At 45.5% G+C, this 19,916-nt stretch overlaps 1 pseudogene; it reads right to left on the bottom strand.

Annotated features, from left to right (window-relative positions):
* Nucleotides 1–18,126: 18,126 nt before the first annotated feature.
* LOC134989676 (U1 spliceosomal RNA) lies at nucleotides 18,127–18,268 on the bottom strand (annotated as a pseudogene).
* Nucleotides 18,269–19,916: the final 1,648 nt, after the last annotated feature.

Below are 19,916 nucleotides of genomic sequence, written 5' to 3'. Positions count from 1 at the left end.
TACACGTCTCAAAAATACAAAGGCTAACTATAATATTAAGGGCATTATAATGGCAAGAGGAAAGCTATCTAAGTATTACTATTTCAGGTGAGCAATGTAACAAAGCAATAGGAAAGGCAAGTCAGATGCTTGTTTGCATAGGTAAAGAACCAGTAGCAGAAAAAAGTAATACAGGTTGAGTATCCCATATCCAAATATTCCGAAATACGGAATATTCCGAAATACAGACTTTTTTGAGTGAGACTGAGATAGTGAAACCTTTGTTTTTTGATGGCTCAGTGTACACAAACTTTGTTTAATACTCAAAGTTATTAAAAATATTGTATTAAATGAACTTCAGACTGTGTGTATAAGGTGTATATGACACATAAATGAATTCTGTGAATGTACACACACTTTGTTTAATGCACAAAGTTATAAAAAATATTGGCTAAAATGACCTTCAGGCTGTGTGTATATGGTATATATGAAACATAAATGCATTCTGTGCTTAGATTTAGGTCCCATCACCATAATATCTCGTTATGGTATGCAATTATTCCAAAATACAGAAAAATCCGATATCCAAAATTCCTCTGGTCCCAAGCATTTTGGATAAGGGATACTCAACCTGTAATGCCACTGTATAGGTCCTTGGTAGAGCCACATTCAGAATCCTGTGTTCAGTTCCAGAAGCCATATCTCAAGCGCCTTGAGTCCTGTTGGAGAAAGAGCACTATATAAATAAATAGTATCAAAATTTGTTTCACGGCACCCCTAGGCCAAAGTTGTTTTTATTGAGAAATTCAGAAAAAAATATAAAATTAAGTAAATTGTGTTTATAGCATGTCATCCTCAGGTTCAGTTATGTTGTGAGGGAATGGTTTTGCCAATTTAATAAAGTATAAATAATTTTTATTGGTCCTGGACCACCAAACTATGCTACCAGTGCAAGAACCCCAGTTTGGAAACTACTGCCATAAAATAAACCTTTTTTGTTTTTTTTAAACTACATGTAATACACCTTAGATCTCAGTTCCTAAAAGGTTTTAAACCCTTGCATACAGTAAACTACACATATTTAAAAATCCTACACCGGGCACAAGTGCTCACGGGCCAATTTCATGGCAGTCTCGGATAGGAGGGCATTGTGGATTCACCAAGGGAATGCTGATGCTGACTCCAAGAAGCCTCTTCAAGATCGCAGGAGCAGAGTCCTCTGCTTCTGCCAAATCCACTGCATGACGCTGGAGCTCTCTTGCAGGAGCCCACACCAGTGGGGGGCACCAGGGGCGGAACTACTGGCAGGGCAGGCAGTGCATTGCACTGGGGCCCCGCCGCACTCAAGGGCCCACAGCCGCCGGCATTACAATGAGTCACAATGACTCATTGTATCATGCCGCAGCCGCACACCAGCGCTCCCGTCGGGTCTGCGTCCTGCGACTCCCGCCGCCCGCCCGTCGTAACGAACAGATCAGGCCAGGGCACTACGGGCAGCAGCCGCAGCACCAGACACGCTGCCGCCTCTGTAACACACGAAGAGGGAGGAGGGTCGCTTGGAGATGAGAGGAGCAGCGGCACGGGGGGGAGGAGGAGGAGACGGGAGGTGAAGGAATGAGCCGCAGCAGCGCTTTGTTACTGGTGGAGGCGCTGCTGCTGCTGCCCCTCTGCTTCACTATAGGCTGTCTTCCGAGAACAGCCTATAGTGAAGCAGAGGGGCAGCAGCAGCAGCGCCTCCACCAATAACACAGCGCTGCTGCAGCTCCCTCCTCCACCTCCCTTCTCCTCCTTCTCTACTGCCCGGGAATCGTCAAGCTGCACGAGGAGCCTGAGCCAGCGGAGAGGGTAAGTATAATTCTTCTTTCTTTCTTTCTTTCTTTCTTTCTTTCTTTCTTTCTTTCTTTCTTTCTTTCTTTCTTTCTTTCTTTCTTTCTTTCTTTCTTCTCTTTCTTTCTTGGGACTGCCTGCCGCTATGTGTAAAAAGGGGGAATCTGCCTGCCGCTATGTGTAAAAAGGGGGAATCTGCCTGCCGCTATGTGTAAAAAGGGGGAATCTGCCTGCCGCTATGTGTAAAAAGGGGGAATCTGCCTGCAGCTATGTGTAAAAGGGGGGAATCTGCCTGCAGCTATGTGTTAAAAGGGGGAATCTGCCTGCAGCTATGTGTAAAAAGGGGGACTGCCTGCCGCAATGTGTAAAAAGGGGGAATCTGCCTGCCGCTATGTGTAAAAAGGGGGAATCTGCCTGCAGCTATGTGTAAAAAGGGGGACTGCCTGCCGCAATGTGTAAAAAGGGGGAATCTGCCTGCCGCAATGTGTAAAAAGGGGGAAGCTGCTTGCCGCAATGTGTAAAAAGGGGGAATCTGCTTGCCGCAATGTGTAACAAGGGGGAATCTGCCTGCCGTAATGTGTAACAAGGGGGATGCTGTCTGCCGTAATGTGTAACAAGGGCACGCTGTCTGCCATAATGTGTAACAAGGGCAAGCTGTCTGCTGTAATGTGTAACAAGGGCAAGCTATCTGCTGTAATGTGTAAAAAGTGTACGATGTCTGCCATTATGTGTAACAAGGGCAGGCTGACTGCTGTTATGTGAAAAAAGTGTACGCTGTCTGCCGCTATGTTTAACAAGGGCAGGCTGTCTGCCGTTATGTGTAAAAAGTGTACGCTGTCTGCCGCTATGTTTAACAAGGGCAGGCTGTCTGCCGTTATGTGAAAAAAATGTACGCTGTCTGCCGCTATGTGTAACAAGGGCACGCTGTCTGCCGTTGTGTAAAAAAGGGGGATGCTGTCTGCCGTAATGTGTAAAAAGGGGACGCTGTCTGCTGTAATGTGTAAAAAGAGGACGCTGTCTGCTGTAATGTGTAAAAAGAGGAATCTGTCCGCCATAAGGTGTAAAAGGGTCTCTACCTGGTGTAGTGGTGCTACTGTGCGGCGTAATTTGAATAATGGAGACTACTGTGCACCGTTTTATGAATTGGTATTATTTTGTGGCCACACCCCTTAACCACGAAGCCACGCCACTATGTTTTTTTGCGCGCGCCTACGGCGCGCACTGCCCCTGTTTTGCATGCAGGGGTGGGGCTCCAATGCCGTTTCTTGCACACACTGCTAAAATGTCTAGTTACGGCACTGTTGCTAGGTATCCACTTCCCTGAGCAGGCCCCCCTCACCAGATCCTCTCCAGGAGTGAGGGGGTGGACTTGGATGGGATGGGATGGGGGGGGGGCCCAAGCCATTTTGTCGCACATGGGCCCACTGCTCGCTAGTTCCGCCACTGGGGGGCACGTCTAAAACTCTTCAGACAGTTCTGGATTCATTCGGACCTGGACTCGTGGGTTTTACAAATAGTGTCCCAAGGGTACAAACTGGGGTTTCAAGAAGTTCCCCCTCACCAATTGTTCAAATCAGCCTTAGTCAGCAGGGAGAAGGTTTTTATTCAAGCCTCTTCGTGGTCCCGAAGCCGGACGGCTCAGTCAGACCAATCTTAAATCTGAAATCCCTTAATTTCTACCTAAAGAAATTCAATTTCAAGATGGAATCTCTCAGGGTAGTGATCTCCAGTCCGGGGGATAAAGGAGATTTCATGGTTTTGGTAGACATAAAGGATGCCTACTTACATGTTCCCATTTAGCCACTGCATCAAGCTACCTGAGGTTTGCAATTCAGGATTGTCATTACCAATTTCAGACGTTGCCGTTTGGTCTGTCCACGGCTCCGAGGATTTTCACCAGGGTGATGGCGGAAATGATGGTTCTCCTTCGCAAGCAAGGAGTCACAATTATCCCGTACTTGGATGATCTCCTGATAAAGGACGCGATCCCGGTACCAGCTGGTGCAAAACATCTACTCTCCCTGACAGTTCTTTAACAACATGGTTGGCTCCTAAACTTGCCAAAATCGCAGTTGGTCCTAATGACGCGGTTGTTGTTTTTGGGAGTGATACTGGACACAGAAGAGGTTTTCTTCTAGTGGAATGGCTCTGGAGATCCAGAGTCTGGTCAAACAAATTCTGAAACCAGCAAGAGTGTTAATCCATCAATGCATTCGGTTGCTGGGGAAGATGGTTGCGGCCTACGAGGCCATTCAGTTTGGCAGGCTCCATGCCAGAGTGTTCCAGTGGGACCTGTTGGACAAGTGGTCCGGATCCCACCTACACATGCACCGGAGGATAATCCTGTCTTCCAAGACCAGAATCTCACTCCATTGGTGGCTGCACAGTTCTCACCACCTAGAGGGGCGATGGTTTGGGATCCAGGACGGGATCCTAGGGACCACGGATGCAACCCTCTGAGGCTGGGGAGCAGTCACACAGGGGGAAACATCCAAGGAAGATGGTCAAGTCAGGAAAGTTGTCTCCACATAAATGTTCTGGAGTTAAGGGCCATTTAATAACTGCAGACACAGTACGCACTGGGACGGGTGCCCAGCATCCTCTACGGAATAAGAGAAAAGGATTTACCAGTAGGTATTAAAATCCTATTTTCTCTAAAGTCCTAGAGGATGCTGGGGACTCCGTAAGGACCATGGGGATAGACGGGCTCCGCAGGAGACATGGGCACTTTAAGAAAGACTTTAGTTCTGGGTGTGCACTGGCTCCTCCCTCTATGCTCCTCCTCCAGACCTCAGTTTGATACTGTGCCCAGTGGAGACTGGGTGCTTTTCAGGAGCTCTCCTGAGCTTTCTGACAGAAAGTATTTTGTTAGGTTTTTAATTTTCAGGGAGCACTGCTGGCAACAGACTCCCTCATCGAGGGACTGAGGGGAGAGAAGCAGCCCTACTCTCTGAGTTGCAAGGTCCTGCTTCTTAGGTTACTGGACACCATTAGCTCCAGAGGGATTGGTACGCAGGATCTCACCCTCGCCGTCCCAGAGCCGCGCCGCCGTCCCCCTCGCAGAGCCGGAAGATAGAAGCCGGGTGAGTATGAGAAGAAAAGAAGACTTCAGAGGCGGCAGAAGACTTCATGATCTTCACTGAGGTAACGCACAGCACTGCAGCTGTGTGCCTTTGCTCCCATACACCTCACATACTCCGGTCACTGTAAGGGTGCAGGGCGCAGGGGGGGGCGCCCTGGGCAGCAATATAAACCTCTTTCGCAAAAATACAACATATATACAGCTGGGCACTGTATAAATGTATGAGCCCCCACCAATTTTACAGTTTAAGCGGGACAGAAGCCCGCCTCCGAGGGGGCGGGGCTTCTCCCTCAGCACTCACCAGCGCCATTTTTTCTCCACAGCACCGCTGAGAGGAAGCTCCCCGGACTCTACCCTGCTTATACCACGTTAGACAAGAGGGTTGAAAAGAGGGGGGGGGGGCACATAATTCGCAAATTACATACAGCAGCACTACTGGGCAAACATTAAGTTACTGTTTTATTCCTGGGTTATATAGCGCTGGGGTGTGTGCTGGCATACTCCCTCTCTGTCTCTCCAAAGGGCCTTGTGGGGAAACTGTCTTCAGAAAAAGCATTCCCTGTGTGTGTGGTGTGTCGGTACACGTGTGTCGACATGTCTGAGGAAGAAGGCTATATTAGAGAGGAGCGGGAGCAAATGAATGTGGTGTCTCCACCGACAGCTGATTGGATGGATATGTGGAATGTTTTAAATGCTAGTGTAAACTCATTGCACAAAAGATTAGACAAGGCAGAAGCTTTGGGACAGTCAGGGTCTCAACCCATGCCTGATCCTATGTTGCAGGGACTGTCAGGGTCTCATAAGCGCCCACTATCCCAGTTTGTTGACACAGATACCGACACGGATTCTGACTCCAGTGTCGATTACGATGATGCAAAGTTACAGCCAAAATTGGCAAAATCCATTCGATTTATGATTATGGCAATAAAAGATGTTTTGCACATCACAGAGTAACCCCCTGTCGCTGACAAGAGGGTACATATGTACAAGGGAAAGAAGCCTGAGGTAACCTTTCCCCCCTCACACGAGCTGAACGAGTTATGTAAAAAAGCTTGGAAATCTCCAGATAAAAGACTGCAGATTTCCAAAAGGATTCTTATGGCGTATCCTTTCCCATCAACGGATAGGTTACGATGGGAATCCTCCCCTAGGGTGGACAAAGCATTAACACGCTTATCCAAGAAGGTAGCCCTCCCATTCCAGGATACGGCTACCCTCAAAGAGTGTGCTGACCGCAAACAGGAGATTACCCTGAAGTCCATTTATACACATTCAGGTACCTTACTCAGACCGGCAATTGCGTCGACCTGGGTGTGTAGTGCTGTAGCGGCATGGACAAATGCCTTATCTGAGGGGATGGATAGCCTAGACAAGGATACTATTTTATTGACCCTGGGGCATATAAGAGATGCTGTCCTATATATGTGTGTATGCAAACTACCGGTGGTGCTGCAGGGCCCACACCCTTTTACTTGTCTTGTAGAGCAGCTCTGAAGCTGTTACAGTGCCCAGCTGCTGCAAGAAATCAGCTTGAATGCTTCAGGGGCTTGGGCATGGCCAACATGAGCCCCACACCGAAGGAGGGTGGGGGTGTTTAATGCAAACTTGGGGTTATCCAAGCGCCGCAAAAGACCGCCATGCCCCTTTTCTCTTTTCATATACAGATGAGGGTTCAAGCCAACTTTGGCCCACTGCTTGGATGACATCACTGAATGCAAATCCGTCTGCTGCAGACCTTCCCCCAGGAATGCTTGCAATAGTTGTTGCATATGGTTTAATGTCTGAGGGTGCTTCAGTATTAGGCAGCCTTCCGCCCTCCCATGTTCATCTGAAAAGATGTGGTCTCCCTGCAGTTGTTGTCCCCAGACGAGAGTTCCCTTGTGCTTCCTCAGTTAAATCTCCTTAACTTGACGAGGGTGTGCCCGAGCAGCCGCCCTCCCCAGCCCTTTCCCAACACATACTTATCTTGCATATGAGATCTCTTGATCATGAAGATAGTTCTCACAGGTTGAGGTTCATCCTGGCCCCGCTCCCCGCTGGAGAGCGCTGATAGGGACAGCAGCGGGGCTTCAGCAGCAGGGTGAGTATGTGTGGCGAGAGACCTCCCTTCCCATGTGCAGGCCTGCAGAGTGTGCCGCGCAGGATGGGGCATGTGACACTCTCCCTCCCTGGGGCTCTTCCAGATGTAGCTCCTCAGCAGTATTTTTCCCGGGCTGCGCGGCGCTCTCCCCGACTGGCATCTGCCCTGGAACACTGCCTTCCTCAACGCAACATCAGCAGGGGGCCCGGGCTTCATCACCATCCCAGGTCTTTCTCATGTATGTATCATGTATGTGTGTGTGATATATGTATGAATCATATATGTTTGTGATATATATATATATATATGTATCTATCTATCTATCTATCTATCTATCTATCTATCTATCTATCGTATGTGTGTGTATATATGTATCTATCATGTATGTATGTATGTATGTATGTATCTATCTATCTTGTATGTATGTGTTCTATCTATCTATCTATCTATCTATCTATCTATCGTGTGTGTGATATATGTATGTATCTATCATGTATGTGTTATATGTATGTATCACACCTTCCTCTATACATATACATACATACATACATACATACACACACCTATATCTGTACGTACACTGACATACACACACCAACATCTATACATAAACACGCTGACCCCTAAACGTACACCAACGTACCCACATGTGAATCTATACATACATGTGCTGACACCTGGACATACACTGATGTACCCACACCTAACATCTATACATACACATGCTAACAACTGGACGTATACAGACGTACCCACATTTGCATCCATGCATATATAGATGTAGGTGTGTGTACATCAGTGTACGTCCAGGTGTCAACGCGTGTATGTATAGATGCAGGTGTGGGTACGTCTGTGTATGTCCAGGTGTCAGAATGTGTATGTATAGATGCAGGTGTGGGAACGTCAGTGTAGGTTCAGGTGTCAGCGCATGTATGTATAGATGCAGGTGCTTGTATGTCCAGATGTCAGTGCATGTATGTATAGATGCAAGTGTGGGCACGTCGGTGTATGTCCATTTGTCAGCGCGTGTATATATAGATGCAGGTGCTTGTATGTTGGTGTATGTCCAGGTGTCAGCATGTGTATGTATAGATGCAGGTGTGGGAATGTTGGTGTATGTCCTGGTGTCAGGGCGTGTATGTATGGATATTAGGTGTGGGTACATCAGTGTATGTCCAGGTGTTAGCGCATGTATGTATAGATGCAGGATAATAATCGCACAGCGTGCCCCCCGCCAACCACAAACCTCCCCCACCCCCCTGTATGACATAAACACCGCTAATTCCACTTACACACAATAATTTCAGTTTGCGACCAGGAGCCGGCAATGTATGTGCACCCAAATGAAGCCACTGTACATGCCCTGCAGGCTGCTATGTACTGCACAGGTGCAACAAATTTAAATGCCCTATCTTTAAAATGGGGCATGTTTTACTAAATTAAAAAAACCTGTAACTTTCTGTAAAACCTTAACCCCAAAAGGCACTACACTAACATCGGGGTGTAGAGTTGGATGTTGATCCAAGGCACCAACAGGCTAAAGCTTTGACTGTTCCCAGGATGCCTTGCACCGCCTCCTCTATAACCCTGCCCAGTGGCGTAACTAGACCTTTGTGGGCCCCATAGCAAAATTCTGAATGGGCCCCCCAGCACTCAACAAGAATGAGTGGCGTTTGGGGTCAGAAAAGTAGAGGGGAAGGGGTCTGACAGAGTAGGGGACAGGACATGAATGAATAGAAACTGAGGTGTCCATTATATAAAGAAATACAGTATGTGTGTCTGTGTGTATATCACACACACACATATAAGGGAAATTCAAATGCCCTCAATTATTGCGCCCATTACACTCTGGTTTAGGTGCACAAAGCACCTAAACCTGAATAAAGTAATGGGCGCGATCGTGAAAAGACACCGTTTGGTTGCCCAAATGGGTCTCTTTGCACACATTTCAGCTTGTTTCCCCTGGGGGTAGCGAGCTGAAATAAACATGTCGCACCCGTTGGCAGCAACATTAGAATAGCTGCTGACGGGCACGATTGAGGGAGGAAAGGGACATTTGAATCCAGCCCATAGATGCAATGTGAATATGTAATTTGTACCTTCCTATCTTAAAATGTATATAGTAGTGTATACACTAGAGGTCTTTCCGAACCCCCTAATCCTAACATTGTAATTTGCTTTAGGGCGCACCTCCAATTAGTCTAGTGTTTCGTATTTTCACATTAAATACTTTCTTGCATTGGTTGATTAAAGATTAGATCGTATATTTTTCTAGATATAGCTGTGCATAGTCTACAAGGCTACATGCTTCTCCCCTAACTAGAGATGTGCAGCGGGCATTTTTCGTGTTTCATGTTTTGGTTTTGGTTTCGGATCCGCAGTTGTGTTTTGGATACGGACGCGTTTTGGCAAAACCACCCTTTCGGGTTTTGGATTCGGGTGATTTTTTTTTAAAACCTCAAACAGCTAAAATAATAGAATTTGGGGGTAATTTTGATCCTATAGTATTAAGCTCAATAACCATAATTTCTACTCCTTTCCAGTCTATTCTGAACACCTCACACCTCCCAATATTATTTTTAGTCCTAAAATTTGCACCAAGGTCCCTGGATGACTAAGCTAAGCGACCCAAGTGGGCAGCACAAACACCTGGCCCATCTAGGAGTGGCACTGCAGTGTCAGACAGGATGGCACTTAAAAAAATAGCCCCAAACAGTACATGATGCAAAGATAAATAAAAAAAGAGGCGCAAGATGAAATTGTAGTGTGTCTCTCCTGCTCAGTGTCAGTTCTCAGTAGTATCCTCATCAGTGCTCAGTATCACTGCTCATTGTCTTGTGCTGCATTGTGGTGCTCAGTATACTAGAGTACATTACTAATAGTCCAGTGCTGCATCTTGCTGCTCAGTGTCAGTTCTAGTATCCTCATCAGTGCTCAGTATCACTGCTCATTGTTTTGTGCTGCATTGTGGTGCTCAGTATACTACAGAACATTACTAATAGTCCAGTGCTGCATCTGGCTGCTCAGTGTCAGTTCTAGTAATCTCATCAGTGCTCCGTATCACTGCTCATTGTCTTGTGGTGCTCAGTATACTACAGTACATTACTAATACTCCAGTGTCTTGTGCCGCATATGGCTGCTGTAGGGTGCTGTGGTAGTGTCCTGTCACTGTGCATATGTCATCATTCCAGTCACAGTGATATCTGGTATCTATCTAGTGGTATCTAATTCCAGACATTACCACCGTCTAATTCCAGATATATTACTGGCATATAATTCCACACATTAAAAAATGGAGAACAAAAAGGTGGAGGGTAAAATAGGGAAAGATCAAGATCCACTTCCACCTAGTGCTGAAGCTGCTGCCACTAGTCAAGGCAGAGACAATTCAATGCCATCAACATTATGTAATGATTATACTATACATTATATATCATATCATTGTATGGTTGTAAAATACAACTTAAAAACTTTAATGAATAAATACATAAAGTAGCTTTTATGTAACCTTTTTAAACCTATTAGCATAGACCGAATCTCATCGTGTGTATAGGCCTTTAGTTCAACAACAGCATGGGACCAGTTAGTGTGTTTTGACCACTGCACAGCACCTGGTGTTATATAGTAAGCACCACTATGGCATAGTATACAGCATTATGGGCCTGATATGAGTGTAACCAGCGGTGATGTGGAATGCAGTAGGAGGTGCTGTTTAGTAAGCACCACTTCTATATTCACCATGCAGTATATTGTGTGAATATAGAAGTGTTGGCTGTGTTATGTATTAGAGTAATTATTGCAGCTCCCAGCTAAAATTGCAACAATGTAATTTAGTGACAAGCTGCAGAGATTAACCCTTTCTGTGGCTGCTGCACAACCTCTATTCATATCGCTGAATTCAATTAGGGAGATGTTCTCACCCCGCGAGCAAGCGCAGGTATATGCCACACTTATGGTAACATTGGATTTGCAGATATTTTCTTGCAGGGGTGTTTCTAAACAATTTGGCTTCAAATGCGTGCCCCCCGCCACCATTGGCATTAAAAATTGTGCCCCTCCCCCATATATATATATATAAAAAAAACTATATTTGCGTGAGCGCTCCGGATGGGATGGGGGGCGTGACCTCGCAAAAATGGGTATGGTCTCCATAAAATGGGCGTAGCCTTGCAGGCAAAGACTACCTTACACCCCAGTTCTTGACCCTGCACCAACAGACCTCGGCCACCACAGGGAAAAAAGTACAGTAATTTCCACCATGTTAAGCCCCACACATTAATGCCCTTTGGAACATATTATGTCACTCACCACAATATCTGTGATACACTATGCCCTACAGTAAAGCTTCTAATTACTTTTACAAAAACTGCTCAATGCCAAGAGTTTCACGTGCTGGGTGTCATGCTCATTGCCAGGGGTTTCACTCTCTGGGTGTCATGCTCATTGCCAGGGGGAACGCAGTAGGAGGTGTTATATAGTAAGCACAACTATGGCATAGTATATAGCATTATATATATTGTGAGCACTGGTGATGTTGAGTGCAGTAGAGCTGCTGCTGGGTAATTACAATTGACTACAACCACCAATATATTCTGCTGCACTATATATATGCAAAGCTAATTCTGCTGGGTAATTACAACTGACTACAACCACCAATATATTCTGCTGCACTAAATCTATATTTGCAAAGCTAATTCTGCTGGGTAATTACAATTGACTACAACCACCAATATATTCTGCTGCACTATATCTATATATGGAAAGCTAATTCTGCTGAGTAATTACAATTGACTACAACCACCAATATATTCTGCTGCACTATATCTATATATGCAAAGCTAATTCTGCTGGGTAATGCAAATTGAAACATTATTGCATAGTATGTGATTTTGAAGTACTTTTTTAAAGTTTTAAATGATATAGACCCAGTTTAATCTTTGTGGAATGCCTGGTTGTTGTTTTTAAGGTAATTTATTGCCTGGCATTTGAGGGGGTGGGGTGTGGTTACAGATTTCAATTATTGGTTTCACTTGTAATAGTCTTCTACTTAAGTCCAATGGTGTAGGCTGTGCAAAGCCGTTTGGCTGTGCATTTATTGATCTAAGCGTGCATTTTTATCAAAGCGTGATAAAATTGACACATAACAGCAGCGTTCAATCAGCGTTAATTTATCTTCAGCTGATATTGATTGTGAATTGACGTTTCTTCTCTTCTTGTCACCTACAGGTAATTACAATTGACTACAACCACCAATATATTCTGCTGCACTATATCTATATATGCAAAGCTAATTCTGCTGGGTTATGCAAATTGAAACATTATTGCATAGTATGTGATTTTGAAGTACTTTTTTAAAGTTTTGAATGATATAGACCCAGTTTAATCTTTGTGGAATGCCTTGTTGTTGTTTTTAAGGTAATTTATTGCCTGGCATTTGAGGGGGTGGGGTGTGGTTACAGATTTCAATTATTGGTTTCACTTGTAATAGTCTTCTACTTATGTCCAATGGTGTAGGCTGTGCAAAGCCGTTTGGCTGTGCATTTATTGATCTAAGCGTGCATTTTTATCAAAGCGTGATAAAATTGACACATAGCAGTGTTCAATCAGCATTAATTTATCTTCAGCTGATATCGATTGTGAATTGACGTTTCTTCTCTTCTTGTCACCTACAGGTAATTACAATTGACTACAACCACCAATATATTCTGCTGCACTATATCTATATATGCAAAGCTAATTCTGCTGGGTAATGCAAATTGAAACATTATTGCATAGTATGTGATTTTGAAGTACTTTTTTAAAGTTTTGAATGATATAGACCCAGTTTAATCTTTGTGGAATGCCTGGTTGTTGTTTTTAAGGTAATTTATTGCCTGGCATTTGAGGGGGTGGGGTGTGGTTACAGATTTCAATTATTGGTTTCACTTGTAATAGTCTTCTACTTAAGTCCAATGGTGTAGGCTGTGCAAAGCCATTTGGCTGTGCATTTATTGATCTAAGCGTGCATTTTTATCAAAGCGTGATAAAATTGACACATAACAGCAGTGTTCAATCAGCGTTCAATCGAAGTGAAAAAGAAGGAAAACAGAAGCACACCAATCTAACAAAACAAAGAAAACTGAAGAACTAATAACAAATGTGAGTCACTTACTCCTCAGATCACTCACCTCCTGATTGTTGCATCTGATTACATAGCACAGAACTACCTTACTTGGACATTTCATAAACCATCCATTTCACCTACAAATGCCTGTATCTGTATTATTGTAATTTTGTTTTTTAAGCACAGCTGCACCAATGCAATTTTACCTGCAAACACTTAAAACATCTAACATAATTACCATTGCTTCTTAAACCTCTCACAATCCTTTCATTTCTTACACTCCAAATACTTTTCTGCACCCACTTTATCTACGCTTTTGACTCATTTCATACTAAATCTACACCCCTTGAGCCTACACTGCTTTTCTCACCTGCATTTCTGCAATTCTTCTGCTCGGATTGCCTTACAGTCTCCTCTCCTACTTCCACTTTTCCTCAACCTATTTACCTACTTAACACTATGTCAAGGTTTTCTTATACTCCCCACATCACTCAGTGTCTACCTAATAAAGTATCTTTATCCTTCCCCCCTAGTCTCCTCCACCTCCTCCTCTCTCCCCTCCTCTGTCTCCCCTCCATCCCTCTGTTTCCTTCACCCACCTTTCCTGTTACCCCACTTTCATTCACCTCTGCCCCATGGTCCTGCTACCCCACAACTCAGCCCTGCTCCCTCTCTCCCTTCCCTGTCACCTCCCCACACCCCCATCCACATCACACTGACCTCCCTCCCTGCCCACCTCCTGCAGTTTCCCCTCCTAGCTCAGGCACCCGTACCATCACTACTCTCTCATCATCCCTGCCCTCAAAGTTAATCCCACCTCATCGCTACAGCAACCCTGAAAATCTAATTCACATCTCTCCCACAAACTCATACCCCCTATCCTGTGCCCTCTGGAATGCCAGATCTGTTTATAACAAACTGGTCCCCACTCATGACCTTTTCATTTCCAACTCCCTACACCTACTAGCCATTACTGAAACTTGGATTACGCCCTCTGACACTACTTCTGCTGCTGCTCTCTCTGCTGGGGGCCTTACATTCACACACACACCCCGACCTGGGGGTCGCCATGGGGGTGGTGTTGGGGTCCTTTTACCTTCTAGTAACTCCTACCAACTCATACCACCAGAACCATCCCTTATATTCTCTACATTTGAGGTCCACGCCATATGCCTCTTCCAACCAGTCCATCTTAGAGTAGCTGTCATTTACCGCCCCCCTGGCACTGCTTCCAAATTAATCGACAACTTTGCTTCCTGGCTTCCTCACTTCCTCTCTTCTGACATTCCCACCATTATCCTAGGCGATTTCAACATCCCTATTGACATCCCCACACAATCCCCTGCCTCTAAACTCCTTAACCTCACCTCTTCACTTGGTCTCTCCCAGTGGACCTCCTCACCCTCCCATGTGAATGGGAGCTCACTGGATCTGGTCTTCACTCACCGCTGTGATATTTCTGATTTTTCCAACTCCCCATTTCCCCTCTCTGACCACCACCTGCTCTCCTTCAACCTATCTCTCTCGACTTCCCCATCTCTACCTCCTAAGGCTACCATCACTAAGCGTAACATTGAAGCTATTGACACCACATTCCTTTCCTCCCTGTTTGACTCACTTCTCTCTCCTATTCTCTCTCTCTCATGCCCTGAACAAGCCACTTCCACATACAATGCTTCCCTTACTTCTGCTCTTGACTCTGTTGCTCCACCAACCACTATTCACCCTCACAAATTAACACCTCAACCCTGGCACACCAAATGCACCAGATATCTGCAAAAATGCTCACGTACGGCTGAGCGACACTGAAGGAAATCACGCTCTAAGGCAGACTTCCTCCATTTCAAACTTATGCTCTCATCCTTCAGTGCTGCCCTTTCTTTTGCTAAACAGTCATACTTCAAGAACCTCATCTCCTCCCAGTCTTCCAACCCCCGGCGCCTCTTTGCCACTCTCAACTCACTCCTCTGCCCACCTCCACCTCGTCTCCCTTCCTCACTCTCTGCTCTTGACTTTGCCACTTACTTCACATCCAAAATTGACTCCATACGTCAGGACATCACATCACACCAGACTATCAGTAACCAGCCTTCTCCCAACCCTTACCAACCCTCCCCATCCCTCGCACCAACTCTGTCATCTTTCTCCCATGCATCTGGAGAGGAAGTCATGGCCCTCATTCGTTCCTGTCCCCTCACCACCTCCCCACTTGAACCAATCCCCTCCCGCCTCCTTTGCCACCTCTCTTCTTCTGCTTTTTCCCATCTTTCCCACCTTCTCAATCTCTCCCTCTCATCAGGCACTGTCCCCTCTGCCTTGAAGCACGCTCTCATCTCTCCTATTCTTAAAAAACCTACCCTTGATCCAAACACTCTCTCCAACTACCGACCCATCTCTCTCCTCCCTTTTGCCTCCAAACTCCTTGAGCGTATTGTCTACAACCGCCTTACTTCCTTTCTTTCCTCACACTCACTGCTTGACCCATTCCAGTCTGGCTTCCGTCCTCTCCACTCCACTGAAACTGCCCTTACAAAAGTATGCAATGACCTCCATGCTGCTAAATCTAAGGGACACTACTCTCTACTTATTCAACTTGATCTCTCTGCTGCTTTTGACACTGTGGACCATCCTCTCCTACTGCAAATCCTTCACTCCATTGGTCTGCGTAACACAGCCCTCTCTTGGTTGTCGTCCTACCTTTCTGACCGTTCATTCTCTGTCTCCTCTCATGACTCCACCTCCCCCTCACTTCCACTAACTGTAGGGGTACCCCAAGGTTCTGTCCTTGGTCCTCTTCTCTTCTCTCTCTATACGTCCTCACTAGGTAAGCTCATTAGTTCTTTTGGTTTCCAATATCATCTCTATGCTGATGACACTCAAATCTATCTTTCCTCTCCAGACCTCTCCCCTACTCTCCTCACTCGTATCTCCAACTGTCTCTCTGCTATCTCTTCCTGGATGTCCCAGCTCTTTCTTAAACTTAACATGTCTAAGACCGAGCTGATCATCTTCCCTCCCTCCCGCATAACCTCACCTCCTACAATCTCATTATCTATTGATGGCATTATCTACCCCCCAAGTGCGCTGTCTTGGAGTAAGCCTTGACTCCTCCCTCTCCTTCAAACCACACATTCAGCACCTCTCACAAACCTGCCGTTTTCATCTAAAAAATATTTCCAGGATCAGACCCTTTCTGACCCAGGATGCTACTAAGACTCTTATCCACTCACTGGTCATCTCCAGACTGGACTGCTGTAATCTCTTCCTGACTGGCATTCCTGACAAATACCTCTCTCCACTCCAATCTATCCTCAATGCTGCTTCCCGGCTCATTTTCCTCACCAAACGCACTACGTCCACCTCTCCTCTCTTACTAGTCCTTCACTGGCTCCCCTTCCCTTTCAGAATCCATTTCAAGCTTCTCACACTTGCTTACAAAGCCCTCACCCACTCCTCTCCCATCTACATCTCTGATCTTATCTCGCTTTACACTCCCACCCGTCCTCTTCGCTCTGCTAATGCACACCGACTCCTGCCTACGGATTACTTCCTCCCACTCCTACCTCCAAGATTTTTCACGTGCTGCACCACTTCTCTGGAATTCCCTACCTCTCCCCCTCAGACTCTCCACCTCTCTACAAAACTTCAAACGGACTCTCAAGACCCACTTCTTCACCAAACCCAGCCAAATCTCATCCTAAACCTCTGTTCCACGCTCTCTATGTACCCCATCTGTCTCACCCCTTTCTGTCTGCCCCTCCCTTTTAGAATGTAAGCTCTCACGAGCAGGGCCCTCTTCCCTCATGTGCTTACTCTTTTCTTACTTTAATAATCTTCAGCTGCACCAAATCCAGCAGTCTTCTGCCACCTGATACTTATTCCAGTGTCATCTGCTGATGTAGCTATTTTTATTTACCCTGTACTTGTCCTATATTGTCGTCAACTGTAAGTTGCTGTTTTCCTGTTTGATTATTTGTTTATGTACTCTGTAATTGGGCACTGCGGAACCCTTGTGGCACCATATAAATAAAGGATAATAATAATAATAAATAATATAATATATAGCAGTACGGTACAGTAGACCACTGCTCTACCTACCTCTGTGTCGTCAAGTATACTATCCATCCATACCTGTGGTGCATTTTAGAAAAAAACATGTCTCGGCAGAGCAATCTATAAATCCATAATTTTTCAGACAGCAACAGTGGGTATTGTAATAGTCACCCAATCCATCACTTTTATAGGGTTACATGCACCCACATGCTACAGCCTGTCTCAATAATTTTACTGTCATGCTGTGTGTGTTTGTGTTTTTATTTGGGTATTTTTTGTTGTTGTAGAACTACAGGTACCAGCAAGCCCGTTATTTCCCCGCCTGCTGGTACTTGAGGTTCTCCAAGTACCAGCAAGCGGGGGAGGCTTGCTGGGCCTTATAGTTCCACAACAACAAAAAACAATATTCTTTTTTTACACACATGGCTATCAGCCCGGCACCCACCACCCAGGGGTGCTGGGGACAGCCTCGGGCTTCACCTCTGGCCCTTGGGTGCCTCGAGGGGAGGAACCTCTTGATTTAAGGGGTCCCCACTCCTCCAGGGAACCCCGGCCAGGGATGACTAGTTGGAGCGGTAATGCCAGGGCCGCAGGGACCTACATCTGCATATGAAAAGAGAAAAGGGGCGTGCAGGGCATGGCAGCCTTTTGCGGCGCTTGGATGACCCCTAGTTCGCATTAAACACCTCCACCCTCCTTCGGTGTGGGGGTCATGTTGGCTATGCCCCAGCCCCTGAAGCATTCAAGCTGATTTCTTGCAGCAGCTGGGCACTGTAACAGCTCCAGAGCTGATCTGTAAGGCAAGTAAAAGGGTGTGGGCCCTGCAGCACTACCTGTAGTTCGCATTGTGCATTGGAAGGCACAAATTAAGCAGACGGGAGAAGTCAGGATAGTGCGCAAGGGCATAGAAGGGAGCGGCTCAAGAAAAGAGAAGTGGAAACAGACAGCAAACTAGGCTGGAGAGAGACCTGAGACATAGAGATCTGAATTATATGAGAGCCGACCAGGGGAAACACAAATTATGCAGTCAAGTTTCCCACATTTGGGGAAATCGCAGGAGCAGCACACCCAGAGTGCAATGGGTGAGCCTTGCACTGGGAGAAGCACCTTCATGATCATAGTATCTCACCTGGCAGGTAAGTAAGATTTGGGATAGAGCTGGGGAGGGTCGCTGCTCGGGCACCCCCCTGTCAAGTGAAGGAGATCCATCCGAGGCACCACAAGGAAACTCTCGAAACGAAGGACACTAGAATGAAAATTGTAAAGCCTCCTGTTAGTGCTTCATCTACACGGTATAGCCCTGAATATTTCAATGCGCAGCTCTTTGCAAAAGAGAGATATTGGCAAGGAAAAGCTGTCTTGTACCTTTGCATTTTTCTCCCAAACGAAGGACACTAGAAAGAAAATTTTAAAGCCTCCTGTTAGGCCATCATCTACACGGCATAGCCCTGAATTTTCCATTGCGCAGCTCTTTGCAAAAGAGAGATATTGGCAAGGAAAAGCTGTCTTGTACCTTTGCATTTTTCTCCCAAACGAAGGACACTAGAAAGAAAATTTTAAAGCCTCCTGTTAGGCCATCATCTACACGACATAGCCCTGAATTTTCCAATGCGTAGCTCTTTGCAAAAGAGAGATATTGGCAAGGAAAAGCTGTCTTGTACCTTTGCATTTTTCTCCCAAACGAAGGACACTAGAAAGAAAATTTTAAAGCCTCCTGTTAGGCCATCATCTACACGGCATAGCCCTGAATTTTCCAATGCGCAGCTCTCTGCAAAAGAGAGATATTGGCAAGGAAAAGCTGTCTTGTACCTTTGCATTTTTCTCCCAAACGAAGGACACTAGAAAGAAAATTTTAAAGCCTCCTGTTAGGCCATCATCTACACGGCATAGCCCTGAATTTTCCAATGCGCAGCTCTCTGCAAAAGAGAGATATTGGCAAGGAAAAGCTGTCTTGTACCATTGGATTTTTCTCCCAAACGAAGGACACTAGAATGAAATTTTTAAAGCCTCCTGTTAGTGCTTCATCTACACGGTATAGCCCTGATTTTTCCAATGTGTAGCTCTTTGCAAAAGAGAGATATTGGCAAGGAAAAGCTGTCTTGTACCTTTGCATTTTTCTCCCAAACGAAGGACACTAGAAAGAAAATTTTAAAGCCTCCTGTTAGGCCATCATCTACACGGCATAGCCCTGAATTTTCCATTGCGCAGCTCTTTGCAAAAGAGAGATATTGGCAAGGAAAAGCTGTCTTGTACCTTTGCATTTTTCTCCCAAACGAAGGACACAAGAAAGAAAATTTTAAAGCCTCCTGTTAGGCCATCATCTACACGACATAGCCCTGAATTTTCCAATGCGTAGCTCTTTGCAAAAGAGAGATATTGGCAAGGAAAAGCTGTCTTGTACCTTTGCATTTTTCTCCCAAACGAAGGACACTAGAAAGAAAATTTTAAAGCCTCCTGTTAGGCCATCATCTACACGGTATAGCCCTGAATTTTCCAATGCGCAGCTCTCTGCAAAAGAGAGATATTGGCAAGGAAAAGCTGTCTTGTACCTTTGCATTTTTCTTCCAAACGAAGGACACTAGAAAGAAAATTTTAAAGCCTCCTGTTAGGCCATCATCTACACTGCATAGCCCTGAATTTTCCAATGCGCAGCTCTCTGCAAAAGAGAGATATTGGCAAGGAAAAGCTGTCTTGTACCATTGGATTTTTCTCCCAAACGAAGGACACTAGAATGAAATTTTTAAAGCCTCCTGTTAGTGCTTCATCTACACGGTATAGCCCTGATTTTTCCA

This window comes from Pseudophryne corroboree, unplaced genomic scaffold (genome assembly GCF_028390025.1).
Source record: "Pseudophryne corroboree isolate aPseCor3 unplaced genomic scaffold, aPseCor3.hap2 scaffold_1115, whole genome shotgun sequence".
In the NCBI taxonomy this organism is placed as follows: domain Eukaryota; kingdom Metazoa; phylum Chordata; class Amphibia; order Anura; family Myobatrachidae; genus Pseudophryne; species Pseudophryne corroboree.
The sequence above is the reverse complement of the archived record's forward strand: the minus strand, read 5'-3'. Positions and strand labels throughout refer to the sequence as shown.